Source organism: Oryx dammah, unplaced genomic scaffold (genome assembly GCF_014754425.2).
Source record: "Oryx dammah isolate SB20612 unplaced genomic scaffold, SCBI_Odam_1.1 HiC_scaffold_1, whole genome shotgun sequence".
Classification (NCBI taxonomy): Eukaryota; Metazoa; Chordata; class Mammalia; order Artiodactyla; family Bovidae; genus Oryx; species Oryx dammah.
This window is the reverse complement of record NW_024070185.1, coordinates 64,562,730-64,571,694: the sequence shown is the minus strand read 5'-3', so window position 1 is coordinate 64,571,694 and position 8,965 is coordinate 64,562,730. Positions and strand designations below refer to the sequence as shown.

General features: G+C 40.1%; 1 protein-coding gene across 1 annotated transcript in view; it reads right to left on the bottom strand.

Annotated features, from left to right (window-relative positions):
- LOC120862929 (contactin-associated protein-like 3) overlaps positions 1–8,965 on the bottom strand; it is a 232,277-nt gene that overhangs the window by 87,473 nt on the left and 135,839 nt on the right. The gene's annotated exons all lie outside the window — the stretch shown is intronic.

The following is an 8,965-nucleotide window of genomic DNA, read 5'->3' as shown; positions in this document are numbered from 1 at the left end:
GCAGGTCAGGTGGTCTGGTATTCCCATCTCTTGAAGAATTTTCCACAGTTTATTGTGATCCACATAGTCAAAGTCTTTGGCACAGTCAATAAAGCAGAAATAGATGTTTTTCTGGAACTCTCTTGCTTTTTCCATGATCCAGCGGATGTTGGCAATTTGATCTCTGGTTCCTCTGCCTTTTCTAAAACTAGCTTGAACATCAAGAAGTTCACGGTTCATGTATTGCTGAAGCCTGGCTTGGAGAATTTTGAGCATTACTTTACTAGCGTGTGAGATGAGTGCAATTATGCGATAGTTTGAGCATTCTTTGGCATTGCCTTTCTCCCCTCTAATCAAGACTGAGGTCCTCCCTAGGAACAGCTGGGCTGCAGGGAGCTAGCTCTCATAAGGCTGTGTCTGTCCTCAGGAACAACAGTGCCCAAGGATGCAATGGAGTGATGCAATACAGTGGCTGCACACCATTTTTTCAACTGGGACCTCCTTAAAGTGCATGCCTGCTTCAGAGAACCCCTTGGGGTCTTCAGAGGCTTCTGCTGCAACTGCACTGCAGTTCAACTTGTCTCTCTGCCCTTCACAGTTACTTTTTCAACCTTCCAGGTGTTGTTTCAAAGAATTACCCCTACTAGAGGAGAGTGAAAAAGTTGGCTTAAAGCTCAACATTCAGAAAACAAAGATCATGGCATCCGGTCCCCTCACTCCATGGGAAATAGATGGGGAAATAGTGGAAACAGTGTCAGACTTTATTTTGGGGGGGCTCCAAAATCACTGCAGATGGTGATTGCAGTCATGAAATTAAAAGACGCTTACTCCTTGGAAGAAAAGTTATGACCAACCTAGATAGTATATTCAAAAGCAGAGACATTACTTTGCCGACTAAGGTCTGTCTAGTCAAGGCTATGGTTTTTCCAGTAGTCATATAAGCATGTGAGAGTTGGACTGTGAAGAAGGCTGAGCACCGAAGAATTGATGCTTTTGAACTGTGGTGTTGGAGAAGACTCTTGAGAGTCCCTTGGACTGCAAGGAGATCCAACCAGTCCACTCTGAAGGAGATCAACCCTGGGATTTCTTTGGAAGGAATGATGCTAAAGCTGAAACTCCAGTACTTTGGCCCTCTCATGCGAAGAGTTGACTCACTGGAAAAGACTCTGATGCTGGGAGGGATTGGGGGCAGGAGAAGAAGGGGACAACAGAGGATGAGATGGCTGGATGGCATCACTGACTCGATGGATGCAAGTCTGCGTGAACTCCAGGAGTTGGTGATGGACAGGGAGGCCTGGCGTGCTGCGATTCATGGGGTCGCAAAGATTCGGACACGACTGAGCGACTGAACTGAACTGAACTGAACCCACCCACATGCAAAACTCCCATGCAGAGGCAGCTTCCTATGGAATGAAAGCTACAACTCTACATAGGAAAAAAGCTCAAAGTGTTTACTGAATTGAACACTTTTTTTTTATCTGCAAATATGAAACAAGGACAATATTCTGAATGATTAACATTGTAATAATTCCCAAAAATTGTCAAGCAAATTTTATGCTTGACATGAAATTTACCTATATTATTTATGCTTTGCCTTACAATGTTTCATTTATATCATTTGCAGAACTATTATAACTATTTTGCTTTGTATTTTCAAATAATTTTAATATTCAGAAATTCTTATGTTAATATTTACAGTTTAGGGTTATTTTATAAGATTCTTATTTTTTAAATCAAAAGGAATAAGTAATTTTATAAAGGAAAGATTTTTCTCATTGTACTTATGTGTTTTTCATTCATCTCTCTTTGTACTTGTGTCTTGAAATTGCTGGTGTACTTTCAAAGAGCAAGAACTGAAGACAGAGCCTCTTCTTGTTCCTGCATAATGGATGCTAGCTTTCTGCCTAAGAATTTTCATAAAATACACACAGTTTTTCTATACTTTTCTTTCAGTGACTGAGGCTTTAATGGTTTGTATTTCTGACAAATAGAATTCAAAACAAACCAAGGACTGTATCAGGTTGAAACCATTAAAGGCACAATGAAATCTCAGAAATTAACTTCAAAGGGACTTTGACATTTCAATTTTAACGTTATATCATAAAGAACTGGTTAACTCTGCAGCTTTCATTTACCATTTTCTTGTCTCATGTGAAAACACACAGATCTTCATTTATAAGGGAATTTCTGAAGAATTGGATGTATTTGGAAGAAACTTGGTATATCTTTATATGTTATCTGCTGTGCTATGTGCTGTGCTAAGTCGCTTCAGTCATGGCCAACTCTTTGCGACCCCACGGACCATAGCCTGCCAGGATCCTCTGTCTGTGGGATTCTCCAGGCAAGAAATTTGAAGTGGGCTGCCATTCCCTCCTCCAGGGGATCTTCCTGATCCAGGAATCAAACTCTCGTCTTTTACAACTCCTGCACTGGCGGACAGGTTCTTTACTGCTAAGCCACCTAGGAAGCCCTTGCATCTTCTAGGTGACTTCTACTTACTGCACTTAGTAACCAACAATGTAGGAAACATAGGAAACATGAAGTCAATAAATAATTTCGTGAAATCCCTGTTAATCCTTTTCCGTTTTCTTCCTTTTCTCCAGATCGCCATCCTCAAACTCATCCAGAACACATCGCAGTATCTAACTATACCTGTCAGGACAAAGAAAAACCATATCCAGTAGTCACAAGGAAAACTTTCTGAAAGTGAAACTTCAGAGAAGGAAAGGTCAAACCAATGAGTGTTCTATTCTCCGGGTATGATATAAAAGTCAAGAAGTAAGGGTACCACAGCCCAAGAGAAGCTTGGGGCAGGAGACATTTTTCCATACAGATGGTTGCCCCAAAGTCCTAGCAGGCCATTCATCAATGACCTGATTTGGGATGGACAGTGAAGTGGACAATGAGTACTTACTGCTAAATTAATGAAAGATATCCATCACGACTGAGGGACTCAGAAGTTTAAGTACCTCTGAGGATGACAGATAAATTGTCATTTATGTCAATACACCAGAATGGGTCCTCAGATGAGACTTCATTAGACTTGTCTTAGGCTCACTGGCCTGTTAACGTTTCACAGAAGGACACTCAGAGGATTTTGAACATAACTTAATATTCCCCAACTCCGTAGTGCAAGTATGCTATTGAGCAGTACAAAGATTCAATAGAAGGGAATTTATTAAAGCTTTACTTTCCACTACCGCTAATAGCAGGCACCAAAAATTTATGTACAATGGACTATTAGTGAAACTGCTGTTGGAGGAAAATTACAAAAAAAGTTCAGACTAAGAAAAGGCAAAAAGGAAAAAGGGATAGCTTGTAACTTCCCTGGTGGTCCAGTGATTAAAAATTCGCCTCCCAGTGCAGGGGATGTGGGTTCGGTCTCTGGCCAGAGAACTAAGATCCCACATGCAGCGGGGCAACTAAGCCTGTGTGCCACAGCTAGAGAAAGTCTGGATACCTCAACAAAGACCCAGCACAGCCCCGAAAAGACAACCAGGAGAGTGTATAAAATTTTAAAAAGTGATACCTAGATCACAGAATTCTGACGGGACTTTTAGAAATATTGTTATTTTATAGATGACCCTTTTTACTGTAAGATAGTGTGCTCTGAGATTGCCAGGCCAAAGATGGAATAGATTTCCAGGTGGCCAGAGAGCCTTGGTTCAGGCTGCAGTCCTGCAATAATCACTGAAATCACCTCTTTCATTGCTAAAGTGTCCTGAAATTATATGGTCACCCTAACTATAAGGAGGAGAGCTGGCTAAAACTCAACATTCCAAAAACTAAAATCATGGCATCTGGTCCCATCACTTAATAGTAACTAGATGGGGAAAAACTGGAAACAGTGACATATTTTATTAATTTTATTTTCTTGGGTTCCAAAATCACTGTGGACAGTGACTACAGCCATGAAATTAAAAGATGCTTGCTCCTTGGAAGAAAAGCTATGACAAACCAATATAGTGTATTATAAAGCAGAGACATCACTTTGCTGACAAAGGTCCATATAGTTAAAGCTATGATTTTCCCAGTAGTCATATATGGATGTGAGAGTTGGACCATAAAGAAGTCTGAACCCCAAAGAATTGATGCCTTTAAATTGTAGTGCAGGAGAAGACTCTTGAGAGTCCCTTGGATCAACCCTGAATATTCATTGGAAAGACTCACGTTGAAGTTCCAATACTCTGGCCACCTGATACGAAGAGTCAGCTGATCAGAAAAGACCCCGCTGCAGGGAAAGACTGAGGGCAGGGAGAGAAGGGGACAAAGAGGACAAGATAGTTGGGTGGCATCACCAAATTAATGGACATGAGTTTGAGCAAGCTCTGGGAGATAATGGAGGACAGGGAAGCCTAGCATGTTGCAGTCCAAGAGGTCGCAAAGAGTCGGACATGACTTAGCAACTGAACAACACAAAAAATGTTAATGTTTGGCTGAAACTGACACAATACTATAAAGCAATTATCCTTCAATTAAAAAAAAAAAGAAACTGTAATAGCAAGCCATACTAGTCTGCTTTCATGGGGAAGCATCACAACAAAATTCGACTGACCATATAATGATAATTGGAAACTTGCAGTTGACTGTCCATTAGGAAAAACAGTAATGGGAAGGAAACCTGGTCAAGTAGCATTTCAGAACAGGGAGTATTGTTTTCCTTGAAAAGTCAAATGTCACTAACTGGTTTTCACCTAGATGACCCAAGAACACTGGCTTTATTAGTCCCAATATTGCTACAGAGCATAGATTGGATAAACTTCACTTCTCTGTAAACATCATACATATTCTGGTACTGACAGACACTGAGCAAGAAGATAAGTGAGTGAAGTGAGTGAAGTCGCTCAGTCGTATCCGACTCTTTGCGACCCCATGGACTGTAGCCCACCAGGCTCCTCCATCCATGGGATTCTCCAGGCAAGAACACTGGAGTGGGTTGCCATTTTCTTCTCCAGGGGATCTTCCCAACCCAGGGATCGAACCCGGGTCTCCCACGTTGTAGGCAGAGGCTTTACCATCTGAGCCACCAGGGAAGTAAGTAAACAGATACTGACAGAAGCTACCCTTTGGACATTAGAGTTTTCAGGAGTAGAGCTCAAGCTGTAGCTGACCTACCCTACTTTACCCAGAACAGCACTGGAAAGTCCAACATATCATGGAGACAAATATGGAAACCTTGAGCAAAGGTTCTACATGTGCATAAAAATTGTGAATATAATAAATCTACTGAGAATCAGAACTCCATGCTCATTGGTCCTAGACCTGCCTCTCCTGGTTTTCCTTGAGTAAAAATAGTATCTATCTTTTTATTTAACATCAGTAAATTAGTCCATTTTGGTTTTACTTGTTTGTTTTAATCTGGCAAAGGCTTTACTTGAATTTTAGAAGTAGTATATATTCTTTCTCTAAGAAAAAAGATGCTGTTATGTTGATGTAAGATACACAGTTGACTGGCTTCATTTGAATCAGTGTCTGAAACTGTTCTGTAGGAATCAACTAGATATTTATAGCTATGCTTATAGAGGCTACTCTAAATTTATACACTAGTTAGGAAGAAAGTGCTGTGATTGCAAGTTCTATTTTTGCCACTCAGTGCCAACACAGAATTACATTAAAAAAATAGGAAAGTGGTAATGAAGAAAAGTCATTATATCATCTCATGGGATGTTTAAACTTCGCAATTCCACTCATCTTAGGGACACTGTTTCTTTTTGGAAACCATATTAACAAGACAGGTCTCTGTATATCAACACAATTTTATGAAAATACATAAGAAAGTTTTATTACACCTTTTTCAACACATTTCCTCTAGCTCTCTAAGATCCTTAAATAGATAGTAATGAAGCCAAAGGCCAGGTGTATGTGCACAACCAACGTGACAACTATGGGTTCTTGAGCATTCATTCATCTTAACCATTGGAGCATGCCACTAAAACCCCAGTACTGAATGTTGTTTCACTAAATTAACTGTACTTATTAGGAGTCAGATAGTTTATGCATAAGAAAAAACTTAAAAATCACCGGCAAGATGTCTCTTAGCAGCTACACTGATATTTACAGCATTTTTAAAATAAAAATGGGCACAATCAAAATGTCCATCAACATAAAATGGTAAAAGGGAAGAGTGAAATATGGTTCAATATGCATCAAAAAGCCACACATCCATGAAGATTAATTAAATTCAGCTATTCATAGCCACACGGCTAGATTTCAAAAACTAATGTAGAACAGAAAAAGCAAGTCACAGAAGAATGAATGCGGGTTTATCCTCTTCAAAAAGTTAACAGCGTGGCAACACAAGACAGTTTATTGTTTAAAGTTACCTACATAGATGATAGATTATAAAAAAAGCAATATACAAAGACTAGTTTTAAAAAAACAGGGTAATACTTAACTAGGGGAATGAAAGTCTAGAAGAGCAACAGAAGCCTCAAGTGTTGTAGTGGCTAATTTTGTAGACAAGAGGATGCACCCATATATATTCTTTTCATGAAATATTATAGTCTCTTTAAAGTGTGTGCATATGATCTATTTCACAGTAACAACTGACTCATGTTGCATCAGTATGTAAATATTTATGGGAAAGTACCTACTCTAAAGTAGCTGTGCATTCTGAGTATGCAGTATGTTCAATATGATAGATGATTTGAAAAGTATTTTTCTTTTACTTTTTAATACAAAATGTTAAAGGTATTTTACTTTGTGTCATTAAACAGTAGACACAGATTGTTCTTTCTGTATCTGTCACTGCTTCAAAATATTTTATCTTTAAATTACAGTTCTTGGATAAATTCTTTATTTAGCTTTGAAGGAATTTGTTCCTCTCCTGAGCTATAAAACCCATCATTTAAGTGTAAAGGTTTAAAAGAGTATCTGGGTCAGAAATGCATCACATTTAGCAAACAAGAAAAGCAAGCAATCCTAACTTTTAAAGCTGCTGGCACAATTCCACCTTTCCCCATGAAGTTTGCTTTAGGGAACTTCAAAGATTAAACAACTCAATTCACGGTTGATGTACTTATTGTCAGTTCTCAAGGGAGAATTTTATACTTTCTTGTTGAGCTATCAAGCTATCTCCACCATGATTCCAAACTTATTTTAGAAAAAAATAAAAAGTATAAAATGCAAAACAGCAATAATGTCAGAGAAGGCTTCAAACCAAGATTAGGAATAAGTCTTACTATTGACAGTTCTAAGCTTCCAGTGGCTGAGGATTTTTCACTTGAATGCTCCAGGCATGGAGATTTATTACCCTCAGAAGCTCCCCCTCCCTGGTGGAAAAGATCCTGGATGGACTCAATCAAGTTTCACTAAGCAGGCAAAACACCCACTGACTACATCCCAGGGAGATGGACTGGTGATGTCTTGGTAAAATCCATCACTAAGCAATGAGTGACATTAATGGGCTTCTCCTGTGGCTCAGCAGTAAAGAATCCATCTGCAGTGCAGGAGATGTAGGAAACACGGTTCAATCCCTGGGTCAGGAAGATCCCCTGGAGGAGGGCATGGCAACCCACTACAGTACTCTTGCCTGGGAAATCCCATGGACAGAGGTGACTGGGGGGTATGGTCCATGAGGTCGCAAAGAGTTGGACACGACTGAACATGCATGCATGACATGTTAACAGCCATTGAATTAATCTTTTCCTCTGTTGTATATAATGATGCCCTTCTGTATTAGGCAGTGGGACAAAGACATCTTTTTAAAAAATTATTTATTTACTTATTTATTTTTGGCTGTGCTGGGTCTTCGTTGCAGCACATGGGTTTTGCTAGTTGCACTGAGCAGGGGCTGCCTTCTAGTTGTGGTTGCGGGCTTTTCATTGGGGTGGCTTCTCTGGTTGGGGAGCATGGGCCCTAAGGCCTTGGGCTTCAGCAGTTGCAGTGCATGGGCTTAGCTGCCTTAGCATGTGGAATCTTCCCATTCCAGGGATTAAACCTGTGTCCCCTGCATTGGCAGAATCCCAAACACTGGACCACCAGGGAAGTCCAAGTTTCTTAAATTTTAAAATGCAGCAGACCCCCTGGGGATCTTAGTGAAATGCAGATTCTGGTTCAGGAAGTCCGGATGGCACATCTGCATTTCTAAGAGCTTCTGATACTGTTGGTCCATGGACCACACTTTGAGTAGCCAGGCCCCGGGCAGAAAAGAACCCAATAGACAGAACACCCTCATGCAGTAAAAAACCTGGCACATAAAAGCTGAAGGAAAGATTATAAGCGTCATGTGGCGTTAGGAAAATTCCTGATGGTAAGGTATTAAATGGCAACCCACTCCAGTATTCTTGCCTGGAGAATCCCAAGGACAGAGGAGCTTAGTGGGCTACAGTTCATGGGGTCGCAAAGAGTCGGACATGACTGAGCGACTTCACTTCACTTCACTTCACTTCACTTCAAGGTATTAAAGGTAAGAAACAGAGAGCAATGACCCTCAGTATTGTCATCACATAGAATCACCAGAGAGTATTCAAAAACCCGTTGTTCAAGTCAGGCTTCCTTAGTAGCTCAGCTCATAAAGAATTCTCCTGCAATGCAGGAGTCCCTTGGTTCAATTCCTTGGTCAAGAAGTTCCCCTGGAGAAGGGATAGGCTACCCACTCCAGTATTCTTGGGCTTCCCTAGTGGCTCAGACCACATTGTAGGTAAAGAATCCACCTGAGCAACTAAGCATAAGCACACAGCATGGAACCAGTTAAATTAGAATTTCTGGGGAAGCAGCCAGGCATCAGCACTTTGAATTCTTCCAGGTGATTGCAATGTGCAACTGTAGTTGAAAACAAATGCCAAATTTAAAACCAACCTTATGATGTGCACTTTTAAAAAAGGCCATCTATCCGACTTTCATTTTTAGACCACAATTTATCATCTTTGATCACTCATCATTCTCAATGACTATAACTAAAAGAGAAAAATCATTCTTCACTATTAATATTTGTGTAAAAATATGAATTGCCTTAGAAGGCAGAAGTATAAAAGGTAAAGATGGT